Source organism: Cotesia glomerata, linkage group LG2 (genome assembly GCF_020080835.1).
Source record: "Cotesia glomerata isolate CgM1 linkage group LG2, MPM_Cglom_v2.3, whole genome shotgun sequence".
Lineage (NCBI taxonomy): Eukaryota > Metazoa > Arthropoda > Insecta > Hymenoptera > Braconidae > Cotesia > Cotesia glomerata.
In genome coordinates, this window is record NC_058159.1 from 25,472,249 (window position 1) to 25,487,745 (window position 15,497).

Sequence of the window (15,497 nt, forward strand, 5' to 3'; positions counted from 1 at the left end):
GACTTTTTTTTATAGGAAATTTGATTTTCTACAGAAAAATTTTCCATTAATTTTTCCATATCTCTCGTTCCTTGGCCAGAATTTAATTTAGAAGACTTTATTCGAATTATTTTTATTTGTAAGGGCGTAAAATTTTCTGCGGCACCGAAATAATTGTATAAAATGAAATAAAAATATTTTGACACCATATCAATTGTCGAGGAGAAGAATAAACTAATTTGCTGATGTAAGAGGAAGTAACAAACAAAAGTTCAAGAGCACAAATGTTTGAGCGTTAATGTAGATTACTTTGTATCAAGTTAACTAGTAATTGAACAAGAGGATAATTTAGCGTAAAATGAAAAATATAAAAATATTCTCACGCATATCGCATTTAATGACGCGGATCTGGTATTGTATGGGAGACAAACTATTATAGTATATCATCAATGACATTTTAAACTAGTGTCAGAATAATCTGCTTATATATATATATATATATATATATATGTACATATATTTTCTCATATAACACTTGACTTGAAACACCCTGTACTGATGCTCCGTGTTGTAAACAGCAATGAATTTAATGAGAGTTTCCGTCGTCAGTGATGATGATGGGAATAAGTAATAACAACAACAACAATACCAATAATAATAGTAATATAATAGTGTTCACGTGGACATTGATGCATGACATAACGTAACGACGTTGACGTCATTACACGGACGTCATTGACGGGTTTCGAGATAACATGTTCGAGGAAAGATCACCGTGACAATTACCCATGTCTTAGCTCACTCACATCCCGCATGCTGTCCGTTGTACCCGAGTAAACTACTCAACTCTGTGGTGATTAATATATTAAGAGATGAGGCTATATTTATGTTTTCGACAAACTTGTTACGAAATTATCGAGTTTTATCTTAAAATAACAGAAACCTTCTTTTCTACTAGCAACCTCATTTTTTTTTTCGATCCACGAGTTGTCTTCTTTCCAATATTAAACTCAAATTTTACGAAAAAGTATTAGTCGTCAATTTACTCTCGACTCCAAATTTTCTCAACTGGATAAAAGTTTCAATTAGTTTATTAAAACTCTTGTATTAAAAACAAAAAATTCCTCTTGCAAAATTTTACGTTCGATTTTCATAAAACATTTTATTTCAGATAATATCGACTATCACCTCCAAAAATTGATCTTTATTCAAGTCATTAAATTATTTAATTTTAAGCCTTGATTATGAAATTAAACACAAATTTTCATTAAATTTATTTATCGACAATAGTATATTACATACCTAGGCCAGTAAAATAAGAAAAGTCTCAGATCACATGTAATTGTTGGCGGAGGCGAAGCCGAGGTTGACAAACATGTGATCTGAGGCTTTACTTTTTACTGGCCAAGGTATGTATACTATTTTTCTGCTCGACGTAGCCGGAATGTGGCAACTTTGTTAAGCGCAGCGGCCAGAAAGTTGCCACTTTCCAGCCGGAGGGCAGAAAATATTATTTATATACAAAAAAAAAGGCTTACTTAAGCCTTAAGTAAAAATTTTCTTCACTCAAAATAATTGTCTTCATAAATATTTTCTAGTCAAAAAATATTAACTTCTACTTTAAATCATGACTTGGACAAGTAAACGTTCCAGACTTTAACACGAGATTACCCTAGTACGAGTCCAGATTTTTTTCATCAAGTATTTACATATAAAATAGTGTTTCGAAGTCTGTAATGAGTCCCTAACACTATTAATTTCTGCTCAAGAATTAATTTTTTTCGTGTAGATAAAAAATTAACCGATCAATAAAAAAAATTAAATTCAAAAATTTTATGTGAAAGTTTTTAATTAAAAAATTTAATTTATTTTGAAACAACCATGCGAGAATGGTTTCAAAATAATTTTCTTCGTTAAAAATAGCTTTTCATAAAATCAAATTATTTTTTCCATCAACGTGTTGACCATCCACTGGAAGGTAATTTTGGTATCAAAAGTTGTGTCTAGGGTGCAATTCAGCGGTTCGATTCCCATCAACCACAATTTATGTTTTTATCAATGGAATTTAGTGTCCAAAGCAGGAAATCGAGTACTCAAAGAGAGTCTGTGGATGAAATGGCGATCGACATGAAGCGCGGTTATGATAAAATTTGAAGTTTATGGGTATTACTGAGTTTATGCTGACACATGCGGTATATTAACAATAAAGTAAATTGAATCAAGGCTGTGATGAATAGTGGATTGTCGTTATAAATATCATTTGTAAGCATGCAAATCGTGTACATCACACGCGATTGTCAGGGCTAATAGGATCGCGATTGAAAAACGACCGGAGAGGACAGAGAAGACGTGTAATTCGATTGACCTCTCTTCGTCTCCGTCATTCATTATCAGATCACTATCGCTATGAAAAAGTTATAAAGTTATTCAACGTGCTAGCACACTCTATTTTAAATTACTTCTTTCATATAAATTCAGAGAAATAAATTTTCTTTTTCAAAAATAGAGCAATTAAATTAATAATCTTTGATTATATATTCTGATTGCTCTTGGCAGTTTTTCGTTTTCTTCATCGTCGTGGTTGTCGTTGTAGTCGTTGGGTTGTCGTTCGTCGATCGAAAGAGACTGCGCTTGCGCGTTTCATGCATTTCAATAGTGCATATGTAATATCTTACTACATATGTACCCTATACTTGATGTGTACCATGGACTAACATGATGTGCACCATAAATTACAGTTATATATCTCAAGAAGTACATCCTGCATGTATACTATCTATGTATAACAATAATACAACTTATATTATATATAACTTGACGCTGTACAACCTCTACCTCTAACTTTATACCTTCATACTTCATCTGTATTATGCACTTGCTCCCGCATGGCTCGTCGGACCGCGAGTCAGACTACTTGAAGGACAAGGTGACGTTAATATAAGTCGATAAATAAAAGCTCTGTAGTTTATAATTAAATCTCTAACTTTGTCTAATATTATTAAATTATTCGTGATTTTGTTTGTTATGCAAAACATCAATCTTCTTGTGATCCAGTCAGCCATCAATCATCCACTTATATCAACAATAACAACAACATTAGCGATAATAAGTACATTAATAATTAAATAAAAATAAATTTTAGAATAATAATATAATTTCATTATTATTCTTATAAAATTTATTGTTATTTAATTATTAATGTACTTATTAAAAAACAAGTTTTTCTATGTAAATAACATTCACGGAAAAAAAAATTTCGTTCTGGTAACGTAACTGTAGAGTTACCACAACTATACACAGTTTACTGTTCGTTGTAGAGTTACAGTAACAAAATGTTATTTAGTTCTGATAACTCAATGTTGTTGAGCTCTCAGAGCTCTACGGGATTGTTCTCAGAGCTAAACGGTATTGCCAGGGTGCGAAGTATATGGTGGGGAGAGCTAGCGCTGACTACCACTTTTACGTGTAAATGTTATGGGAAGAGCATGATTTAACGCTAATGGCGGCCACTGGAACTAAATTACTCCGTTTGATTTAACATAGGAAAAGCATGAAAATTGAGGGCAGCACCATCGTGCACCTAGCCAATAGTTGGGAGCGCTCTACGTTGTGCAGTAGTGGAGTGCGCTGACATATTTCATAACCTTCTAAAATGATAAACAGAATTATTTCGTTACTAATCTATATTATTAAAAATATATGAGGAAAATTAAGTTCCTAATTTATTTATTTAAGGAAATAGGTTTTTTTTGTCAAATTGAATTTCGTTAGAACAGTTTTGTATTTATGGTTTTTTAAGGTACATTTGCAGTGACTGTTAATTTAATTTATTAGTTTAATATATTGTGATAAGTGATAAGTTATCGGAATACATTAAAAAGACCCCATTTAACACAAAATAAAATTTGTTTTCGTTTATTTATCTTTTCTTGTGTATATACGATAATGATTTTATGTCTAATATTTATTGATATAATTAAGAAAATAAGATAATTTTGTGACGACCATATTTTTATTTAACAAATAATTTTTATTTGTAATATAAATTCTATTATTATTTTATTTCTATTATAATACTATTCTTATTTGTCATATACAATTATTGTTGGCAATATAAATTCGTTCTGCCGCATTTATTTTTTAAATTATCAATGCTAAATCGTAAAAAAAATTACTAAGCAGACTGCCAAAAATTTGTTATAGTCTCAGAACGATCCTGTAGAGTTGTGAGAGGTAAATAACGTTTAGCTCTCAGAGCTCAACGATGTAGAGTTGCAGGAGCCAAACGGTATTGTTACTATAAGAATACGTTAACCTACTGGAACTTTTTACAACTAACTACTATAGAGTTCCTATAGCAAAATTTTTTTCTCCGTGTAGTTATAATGACAGATGAGTTAATAATTATTAATTAGGTACCCACTTAATCAATTATCATCTAGGAAAAGGATGTAACACTTGGAGGCGTACTGAACGATGATTCTTAATCAGGTTTACAGCGGAAAATAAAGACTCCCCTGAGGATTAATTGCATCCTCATGCATGACATTGTGAAATTAGCATTTATATTGCTCGTTAAAATGCATTTGTCGACTTTAAATTTTTAAGTTCCCACTTCATTATTATTATTATTACTTCAACTCTATGACTTTCCTTTATTTTTACCCAATTCTATAAATTATAGAAACGTAATATCTATTATGTAATTGATTAAATTGCATTTGTGCGGTCTAATTTACCTGCGATATTAAAATGATAATAATTATTATTATTAATAATCGTAATTGATACCATACATATATGTGATCTTTCGTCTTTTCGTCAACCACCAATTATATATACAATTTTGGAAATTAAATTTACAATTATCGTGATTAATTTTGACGTGTATTCATAAAACCTCGAATCTTCATAAATTTATTTTAAGAATAATTTATTTGTAAAAGTTTCTTGATTGCTTTCTGTCAATAGAATAATTTGATGAATACATAATCAATTATTGTAAAACTGAAATTTATTTTAATGGAATGGGATATAAGTTAAGGGGGATGGCCACTGTGAGGATCGAAAAAATAGGTGATTTTCGGGAATTTTTTTGACTGGGATAATAAAGGAATTCGGGGATTGGGTTTTTTTGTTTTATAAAGTGTAAATTGCAGATTATTCTCCTAAATTTTTATCCAAAAATATCATGTTGTTACAAAGTTATTAGCATTTTTGTGGAGCACCAAAAAAATTTCCCCCTCCCTTATACGATCTCTAACTCAAAAACGGATTATCTAAAATAAAAAAACGAAAGAGCGCTGTAATCTGCATGCGTGTGGTTATCGTTGCACGTAGGGGATTTTGAAAATTTGGATTTAAAAAAAAATGGCGACATATTAAAAATTTTTTCGTTTTTTTTCCTCATTTTTTTGGATTCAAACAGCCCTAAAAAATCTTAAAAATCAAAATTTCCAAAATCCCCTACGTGCAACTATAGCTACTGAATAGACGAATACGGGAGAAAAAAAAAGTTGCAAATCGGTTCATATTTATGTGAATTACATTTTTCATCAGTTCAAAAAAAGTAGTTTCGAGAAAAACGCGTTTTCGTCGGAGTGCCGCGCGTGTAAAGTCATTTGACGTGCTGTCACAAAAATGACTATAACTCGAAAAATATTCGGAATTTTGATACCAAACTCTAGATACATATTTTTGAATCTATAAACTTGGATTTAATAAAAAAAAAAAAAAATTTTTTTTTTTTTTGAAATTTCACAGTGGCCATCCCCCTTAAAAAATGAAACTTTTATTGAATAACTTTAAAATTTTTATGTTAATTTTCGAGAAATTTATAAAAAATGAAATTCTAAAATTTAACTTATATTTCCATTTACATAGTTTTGCTCAACTTTTCTTCCATCAATATACTTAACAGAAAAACATTTAAAACTGAACAACTCATCTCTCAAAGTTCACAATCCTTCAGGCGAAAAGTTTTGATGATTGTTCTTTATCTTTAAATGCTTCCAAAGTCGGCCAGCTCAACTTTTTATCAAATCAAATAATGGAAGTCTTCGACACAGTAATAGGGAACGTTTCACCAATTAAATAATTATGAAAAACTTATACCTAGAATTATATCTTTCATTCATTCTTCAATTATTAAACATCAAAGTATATTGATCTCCATATATTTTACTTTAATCAATTCCGAAATAAAAATTCTATGAATCAAATAAAAAGAATTTCCAATGCGTTTATCAAGATAATAATATTTGAAGCTTCATTTTTGTTCGATAAAAAAAAAATTAAACTGACATAAATTTTCTGAGGATATTATAATGAAAAAAGTGATGTAAATTAAAATAATTGTAACAGTAAATTATCAGGGATGTGGAAAATTAACAGAATCTTAACAACATCACATTCTTATTTGTGCAACGATTCGACCATTTATTTGGTCTTCCAGGCATCTGAAAATTATACTTCTTACTATTACAATTTTAAATATGGATGATAATATTTTGATTGATTTAAATAATCTTATGATGTAAACACTGATTTAACGAGCTTTTAAATTACCGTAAGCTGAAATTCATACAGACAACCTGAATAGAGAAGCTATTTCGATAAATTATGCGCCTAGTTTACTAAGCTGAGCTTACCCGACACGATGAAGATCGACAGAGCAGCGATGTTGTCTTATCGTCCAAGTGTCTCATGTTTCATTATCGAAAATTGTCTCCGTTGGATATCTGTAATCATTATCACGGTGCCGTAATCGTTATCGTTAGAGAGAACATAACAGCGCTATCAAAGTTAATTTAGATTGGGTTAAATACTCTTGTTTGCATAACACTAAACTCTTGAAAATAGAAATAAAAAAAATATTACATGTCCATGATATGATACAAAGTTCAAAAAATAATTTTTACACTGAAAAATTTTTGAATCAAACCAAATTTATTTGAATCAAGAAAAATTTTTTTCTTGAATAAAGTTAATTTTTTGTTTTTAGTGCAATTTTGACAATTATTGTGACAAAAGCAAGTAACAATTGGAATGAATAAATAATTTGTTGAATTATGCTCGGGATCTAGGTGATAAATTTAACGGTTCAATTTGTCTGTTTAAAGTGTCTATAATATGTGTCGTCTATCGTGTGACACACGAGACACATAACACGAAAGCGTGAGAAATGTGTGACGAAAATCTCAGTATATAGGTCTCTATTAAATAATATAACGTAACCGTGCGATTTATATGGACGCATATATATGTCTGGCGTGCATTATGCAATTGTTAACTCGGTGGTAGAGTTAACCAAAAGCTCCGAAAACACCGCATTTCGTTCCTATCTCATTCCCATACAGTTACACACGACTAAACTCCAGGAGTTTAAACTACTCCTATCTAATTCATCTAAAAGTTACTGGTTAAAGTTTCACCTGTGTTCCGCCGCTAATTGTACTTGCAAAAAATGTGTTGTACTCTAATTCTGATCTAACTATAAATTATTTTGCACACCTCAAAAGGGGTGCAATTTACTCTTTATTCCTGAAAATGATAATTTTAGGGATACTCATCTTAAATCATCTTTATTGTATGTCATTGTAGTTTGTAATGTCATTGTAATTTACAAGCTTTATATTACCGATGAGTATTTGATGAAAATAATTACTTATTCAATGAATTTTTTGATAAAATTTTACAATTAGTCTTTTTAATATAGTAGTTCGAACACTAAAAAACAAATTAGGAAAACGGTTGACCCTGAAGGCCATCCCTGCAACTTCCCGCCAAGTCTATACCTAAACGCTTGAAATTGCACTTATGACGTTTTTGAGCTCTTCGAGCTCATAAATACGATTCGTGTGTTATTTTGAGCTCTCCGAGCTCGAAAAATAGCTTTTGTATGCTTTTGAGCTCTTCGAGCTCAAAAATTTTATAGAAGTTTGATAAAACACTATTTTTTGAATTTTCAAATCGCAATAACTTCTGAATTAATGAACCGATTTTCACGCGGGTGGTGACATTCGACGCAGTTTCTTAAGCTTCATAAAGAATCTTCAAGTTTAAATTGATAGAACGAAAAATTTCGGAGTAATTCCGAAAAAACACTTTTTTTGGTTTTTTTCGGTTTTCTTTCGTTCACGCTATCTCTCGAACGAATCAACCGATTTTGACCGGATTAGTGGTGATCGACGGGGTTTTTCAAGCTCAAGGGCGGATTAGTTTTTGGAGTGGATCGATAGAGCCGTTTAAAAGTTATTCCAAAGAAACCACTTTCAAAAAAAAATTTTTTTCGATTTTTTTTTAGATTTTTCAAAATTTCTCAAAATCTATCGGTCCGAATCGATTCAAATTCATAGGAAATCTAAGTTTGAGGGAACTCTTTAGAACGCCGTTTGGTAGATTCCGATCGGTTCAATCGTTCAAAAGTTATAAGCGATTCACATACTTACACACACACACACACACACGCACACGCGCGCGCATACATGCATACATACATACATACATAAATACATACAGACGTAGTGACAACCTCGCGGGGATAGTCAGGGAAGCTTTCTGTGTCCTTCAAACGTCGAGATCTGGTGAAAACTCGATTTTTGCAAAACGGGGTGAAAACAATAACTTCCCGATTTTTGAAAATCTTCGATTTTCTTAGCAGGAAGTTAAAAATTAATTTTACTCCAAAAAATCTTAAACCAAGAAAATCATATTGTTGAATTTCTTGAATTATGCAAACAAAATTTTTTTTCCTAGAAATTTTGTTTAGTTTAAATAAATATTACCTTATTTGAATGAAAAAGTTCTAACGAATTTGAAAGAATTTGATTATCTTGAATTAAAGTTTTTGATCTTAAAAAAGTTTCTTAATTTAAAATTAATTTAGTTCAAAAATTTTTCAACTGGATTCAATCAATCAAAAACAAAAAAAAAAATTGATTTCAGCCAAAATAATTAACGAAGAAATTCAAAACAGTTTTAGTCGAAGTAAAATTCTTCTTGAACCAGAAAATTTTTTTCTCTTCTCAAGAAATAATTTTTTCTGTGAAGACAATGAAATTCTCCAAGATATTTTTCTTTTTGAACCAAATCAATATTTTATCAGTTGAATCATAATCAATAAAAGAAGGTCACGTAATACTACACATCTAGTAATTTCTCACCACAATATAATTCGAAGAATTCCTTGCTCTAAATTAAAACTTATGATAAATTCTACTTAGTCTAAAAAATTAAAAAATACTCCAATTAGCTTAATGAAATTAAAGTCCTATTAAAAATCTCATTTTCAATTTCAGCGCTTTAACTTCTTAACACGTGTATTTAATATTTCTTCCACTTGCGCTACAGGATTAATTTCAATATCTCCTCATAGTCCTAAACCCGAAGAGTCCTCAAGTGTCGTGAATCTAAAACCATCTCCTCCAAAGATTCGTCGCAATTAAAATTCTATGAATTAAACAGCTGAATAAAATAAAATCCGCGGTTGGTATCATCCAATAGAATGATGTCTCACAATTAAGAAGAAAATAAAATAAAAATCCACAGTTAAATAAATAAAAGATAAAAACACAAAGTAAAACAAAAAATAAAAGAATCTAGCAGCGGTACAGGTAGTACAGGAAGCAAAATGAATTAATTAAGAAAGTATTGTATATAATAGGCGTAATCTCGAACACTTTGCGAAAGAGCATTAATGCAGTAGCAGTGGCAGTAAAAAAAAATAAAATAAAAAAAGCACAAGTCCCCTTTGAACTTGTTATATCAACTTTTATCTCGACCTTTTTATACTAAAACTTTAGCCATCTTCAATACACGCTCATTGTCTCCCACAACAAAATACCTGAGTCATTATACAAAACAATAACAGTGATATGGATAAAAATAAAAAGCAATATTTAAAACAAAATGTAACAAAGTTTTAAATTTTAAATCCGATAAGACGACTCTGCTCGTCTATAGCAAAAGAAAATCCGATGGCAGAACAGTGTCACCTACACCCGTGACCTAGTCTTCGCTTTGCGATACATATTATAGCTTTTAGCTTATTCACAGCTTCATACTTCGTAGACACTACATCACATTTCATAGTGATTCTTCTACCGATTGCTCGATCCTGTCTCGTCATGCCCATTAAACGCGCGTCCGTGCGTACAAGAATTATCAAGAAAAGACACCCGTGTATTTTGAATTTAACAGTGTAGATTATCTACTCTCATATTGATTCTCATTATCATTATCTTGATACTATACCTTGTACACTAGAATATCATTATCCGATGCACTGATTAGCATCATCACGTTGATTACTACCCAGAGCTTTTGTCATCGTCGCAATTACGCATATCAATTCCCTCGGATAAATAAACCCTGTATTATACAATGACACACTGAGATTTGTTACGATTTGTTATACGATAAGCTGTTATCGCTTTTGATAGCTCAGAAATTGATTTAATTTTTTGATTCTCGGAGAAAAATTTTGTAGAAGGAAAAGTTTGGTATATAGATGCTAATAAATCCGTGAAATAATTCATTAATGTTAAGAATATTTTGACATCAAATGATTTTTTAAATCAAAAATAATTTTTCAATTAATATATATTTATTGATTTTTGTATGAAATTTTCAATTGATTTATTGATTTTTAGGGAAAAAAATTTGTGTATTTTTCAACAACAATTTAATAGAAACGTAGAAAAGCACCGCCTGATTTTATAAAAGCAATTTTAAAGATGAATTCTGGACTCAAAGACAAAAATAATATTATTTTTTATTTATGTGATACGTGTCTTTTTTGATGTCAATCGATATTGATATTTTATTAATACGAAAAAATAAGATGAAAAAAATAAAAATACATTTTTATAAATGTTTTCAAAGTAAAAATAACATTTTCTCCAATTGTTACATTTTTAAAATGAAGCTTATTAAACCCCAAAAACATCGTAATTAGATATAAAAAAATTCACTTCTGCTTAGACTTGAAACAAACTTTACTCTAATCCAATATTTTCATCTCCTGACCTTAAAAGCGAGCGTAGTGTACTACAGTAGTACAAGGTTCGTACAAGTGCGGCAATAAGTGAATACACGAAGCCTCGGCCGAGTAATGCAGTGTAATAGTAACGTACACCCTATTGTTCATTATAGTATATATATATAATATATAAGTATAAATACAGGTGCAAGCACAGATATAAAATAGACAACCGAGGTTCCCAATTCAAAATTTAAGATAACGAATGCCAGAGTAGTGTAAGCTACAGATTTATCTTGTTCTGAATTTTAAATCTCAGTTCAACATAAAACTTTCAAAAAAAAATTTTTATTATTTTTCCTACACTGAAAAAAATAATTCTTGAATCAAGAAAGAAAAAATTTATTTTGGATTAAGTTAAATTTTCTTGAGCCAATAAAATATTCTTGCCTCAAGATCAAGAAAATTTCTTCTTGCTTCAAATTAACTTCGGTCTTCCTTGAAATTTCTTGGTCCAAGTAAACATTTTTTTCTGTGTAGAAAAATCAACACTCAAAAAGCTCTTGCTTAGATGAACATAATAATAATATAATAGAGAAAACACAATACAACAGTGTAATAGAGTTCGAGAAAGGAGTAACCCCTCTGTTAGGTTGGGCAGAGGGAAAAGTGTGAGTGTGAGTGAGTGTCGGGAGGGATGAAAGCGGGGCAAAGAGGTTCACTTGTCGAGGGAGTGGAGTGGTATATATATATATATATATATATATATAAAAAGAGAGAGAGCGGTTAATAGTAAAGACGGGATGGATAATATAACGGGGGCTGGTGGATGAGCGTCCATGTCAGAATACAACAAAAAGTGAGAGAAAACCGGCTGTGGAAAAAGAGGGTAGGTCGGACAAGGGTGGCGCAAGGGCGCGAGATGTACGCGTGCGCTCGAGCCCCGGCCTTTCTTGGCCGCCGCTAGAACGTCAGTCCGCGGATGGGAGACCTCAGTCTCGTTCGAACTTCGTCCCGCACTCACGGTTTCTCATCGTTATTCTATGTCCTATATATACACATATATATAGTGATATAACTAGTGATTTAACCTAAATCGTTACAGTTACAGTTGTATTAATATAAGTAGTTAGTATGTACCTGTATATGTAGTTGAGTGATTGTTAATTCAGTCTGGAGACAAATATTTTTCACTTTTTTGATTTTTATAAATAAATTATTTTATAAAGAATAAGTAAGTGTCAGTCGGTCGGGTCTGATAGATGAGAAACGGAGCAAACTTAAAAGCTCAATTCAAGAAAGTCGAAGCTTCGAAACGAGGAACGCGAGCAGTGACTGGGACCTGCACCAGCCAGTGGGAGCGTCTCGATATCCAACCCAAGGAAACTCGACTGGCCAGCAAAAGTAAAAAAGCTCCAGTAATTTTTCGGAGCAAACTAAACAAAAATTGGGATAACGAAGAAAATTTAAACTTTGAATTAAACTCAGACTTGGAGGTTCATTTCGAGGTAGAGGTCGGAGTAGCTTGCGGCAGAGGTGGAGGTCGTGGGTTGTTATGGAACCAGAGTACGAAAACTCGTGAGTGGTTTGATCGGGGTAGTGAAATGTGGCACGAACTAGGATGGGCTTCGACGTGACATTGGAAAAGACATATATTTAGCGAAGTAGAATTTGGGTTTCTTTCACCGTAATATATAATATATATATATTGAAAATAATTGTAATGGTAATTAATATTATTTTGTTTTGTTAGACGTCAATATGTACATATACGTGGATATATTGTAGTTGATTATTATTGTATTAGTAGTGTGTGAGTGCAGTGATTGTTGAAGAAGAAACTGAGCTAAGAATAAATAATAAAAGCGATTTTTATAATATTTATGATAGTGGCGGAAAGGAACACCAGTTACGAATTTAAATGTGTCGCTCGCGGTACAAAACGTGATAGTGAGGGCCTCCTCGAAACGGTGGCTGCTGTTGGAGGCGACGAAGAAGAAGGTGAGGCCGAGTGCGAGCTGGCGGAGAACAAGGATAAATTTAAGGGATTGCAAGGAAGGTGGAGGCGAAAGAGGAGTTAGCAAAAGGTGTGAGTGAGGTGATTATTGTTGGATCAAAAATTATTTTTTTTTTGTTACTTGACAAATTGGAGGGAAATTTTTTATTTTGTACCGTCAATTTTTTTATTTTTTTAAATCATGAAAATCTTTTCTTCATTGAATTTTTTTTGTGCACAAAAATATTTAACCTTGATTATAGAAAATATTTATCAAATTCAATATTTTGACTTCTATAACCGCCGGATTTCGCGTGGAATGCCCCATATAGATAGATAGATATTTATATAAACTTAAATATAAATAAATGTATAGTACGTTTGTGAGGAGACATGTGTGTGTGATTTCTTATTCTCACCAGTTTGGAGCAGCTTGGCTTAATAAAATACCTCGCGAGCTCGAGGTGAGACTGTCCGCTTTTTACCTACATTCAACTCGGTATTCACATAATAATAATAATAATAATAATAATGATAATAATAATAATAATAATAATAATAATGGTTTAATATAATGTAAATATATATATATATATATATATATATATATATATATATATATATATATATATATATATATATATATATATATATATATATATATATATATATATATAAATTCTCATGACTTAGCTGGTACAGATCGAGAGGCTCGGAGCAAGGGAGGGCTTGCAGACGGGCGAGCGTGGAAATTAAGCTTGGTTCAAAAGAGTAAGACCCGATTTTATTTTTAGTAAGCGTAAGCATCTAAACGTAGAGAGAGTGCCAGAGACTAAGACCGAGACTGAGACCGGTGGCGGCAGCAACATCTCGACGTATGTCACACTCGAATTATATTTTATTCTTATCTCTTTATTTACTTTCTTTCTCTCTTTTTTTATTTCATCTACCGCGTGCTTTTTCATCCCCCGCTATTAATAAATAATAATAACACACACGTACACTATTTCTGCTAATCTTAGCACTAAAGATAAATAAAAGTTTCGAGCATCGAGGAATTTTCACGCCCTCTACCATTATTTCAGAGTGTAATTGTCGGTACAAATAAAATAAAATGAATAAATTATATCTTGGTATTATGTAACCTCTTACTCTAGTGAGTACAGCAAGAGGACAACAGTTAAACTCAACGCTGCCTGGGCACATAACAGATCTCTCGGTTTCGTCTGAAGCCACCGCGTCTAACATTATTTCGGGAGTATCAGCCATACTACTCACACTTATTCTCACACTCATACTGATGCACTGACATTTTACACACTCCACAACAGTAATATAACAAGTAGTACTGTAAGAGACCTCGATCATCAGACCTCAAGACTCGAGATATTGCCGAGCGAGACGTAGACGGCGATATAAGACAATTCGCGAGAATAGAAGAATAGAAAACGAGCAACTTGTACCGAGTAGTCGCTCCACAGTTATGTCAGTCCGGGCGAATTAGATTATAAAAGATACTTCGTCTTCATCGTTGTCGCCATCTTCACCTTCATCTTCATCTTTATTCTTTCGTCAGCTTGAAACATGACTCGCGGTCCAAATTTGACTGCCCTTTTGCGTACGTCATTTCCCGCAGCTATTTATCATTATCTGCTAAAAAAATGATAATAAAGTCTGTAGATATTTGAGTTTTTTCTATATAATTAATTAATATGAAACAAATTTTTGTTCATAATTTTGTGCTGTAATTTATTTGTTAAAAAAATTAATTTTACTCGAGAAAAAATATCTTGAACTCAAAAATATCATTTTCTTAAATCAAGCAGAAAAATTCTTGGACTAAGAAATTGATTTGGGTTCAAATTTTTCTTAAATCGTGACAATAAAAATTTTAGAAATTGTATTCTGCGTTCAAAAAATGTTTTTTTATATAATTAAAATTATTTTTTTATCAGTTTACTAAAATTCTAAATTACTACTATTTTTTGGGATTTATATACCTTATATTTTGTTGTAAACGTAAAGGGAAGTACATTTACATTGATAAAAAATTTAACTTGATGTAAGACAAATAATCTTAGACCAAAAATACCACTGTCAAGAATTTGATTGATTTAAAACAAGTAAAAAAAATTTAAGAAGTAAACTTAGATTGAACCACAAATACTTTTTAAATTCAAAAAGATGAAACTCTTCAAAGTTGTATCAGTATAAAAAAAATTCAATTCACGCTTTACAATATGAGTTAATTTTTTGTAGAAGAATTTATTGATAATTAACTTATAAAACTTTTCAAAATTTTTTATTTGTTTACTGTTTTAGATTTAGGTTCTACTGTAACACAGTTAAAGAAATCTTTTTACGTTTCCTTGCATCAAGGTTTGGATGTTCAAAGATAGTTAGTTAGGTCAATTAAAAAAAATAAATTGCTAGAGCAAAGTGTTTCTGTCATAAGATTCCATAAAGATATTAAAACTTCATTTTTATGAGTTTATTAAAGAGAGTTTCTTCACTCAGAGCGTAAATTCATAAATAAAATAA

The 15,497-nt window shown here is 31.2% G+C and overlaps 1 protein-coding gene across 18 annotated transcripts in view; it reads left to right on the forward strand.

Moving 5' to 3' along the window:
- LOC123260019 (plasma membrane calcium-transporting ATPase 2) overlaps positions 1-15,497 on the forward strand; it is a 95,591-nt gene that overhangs the window by 37,222 nt on the left and 42,872 nt on the right. Inside the window, exon 1 of one of the 18 annotated variants that reach the window (XM_044720930.1) lies at positions 11,945-13,058. The exons of 16 other annotated variants lie outside the window; for them this stretch is intronic. The gene's annotated coding sequence lies outside the window, so the exon portion shown is untranslated. Of the gene's footprint in view, positions 1-11,944; positions 13,059-15,497 lie in introns of those variants that run through there. One more of the 18 variants, XM_044720932.1, reaches the window with a different exon arrangement.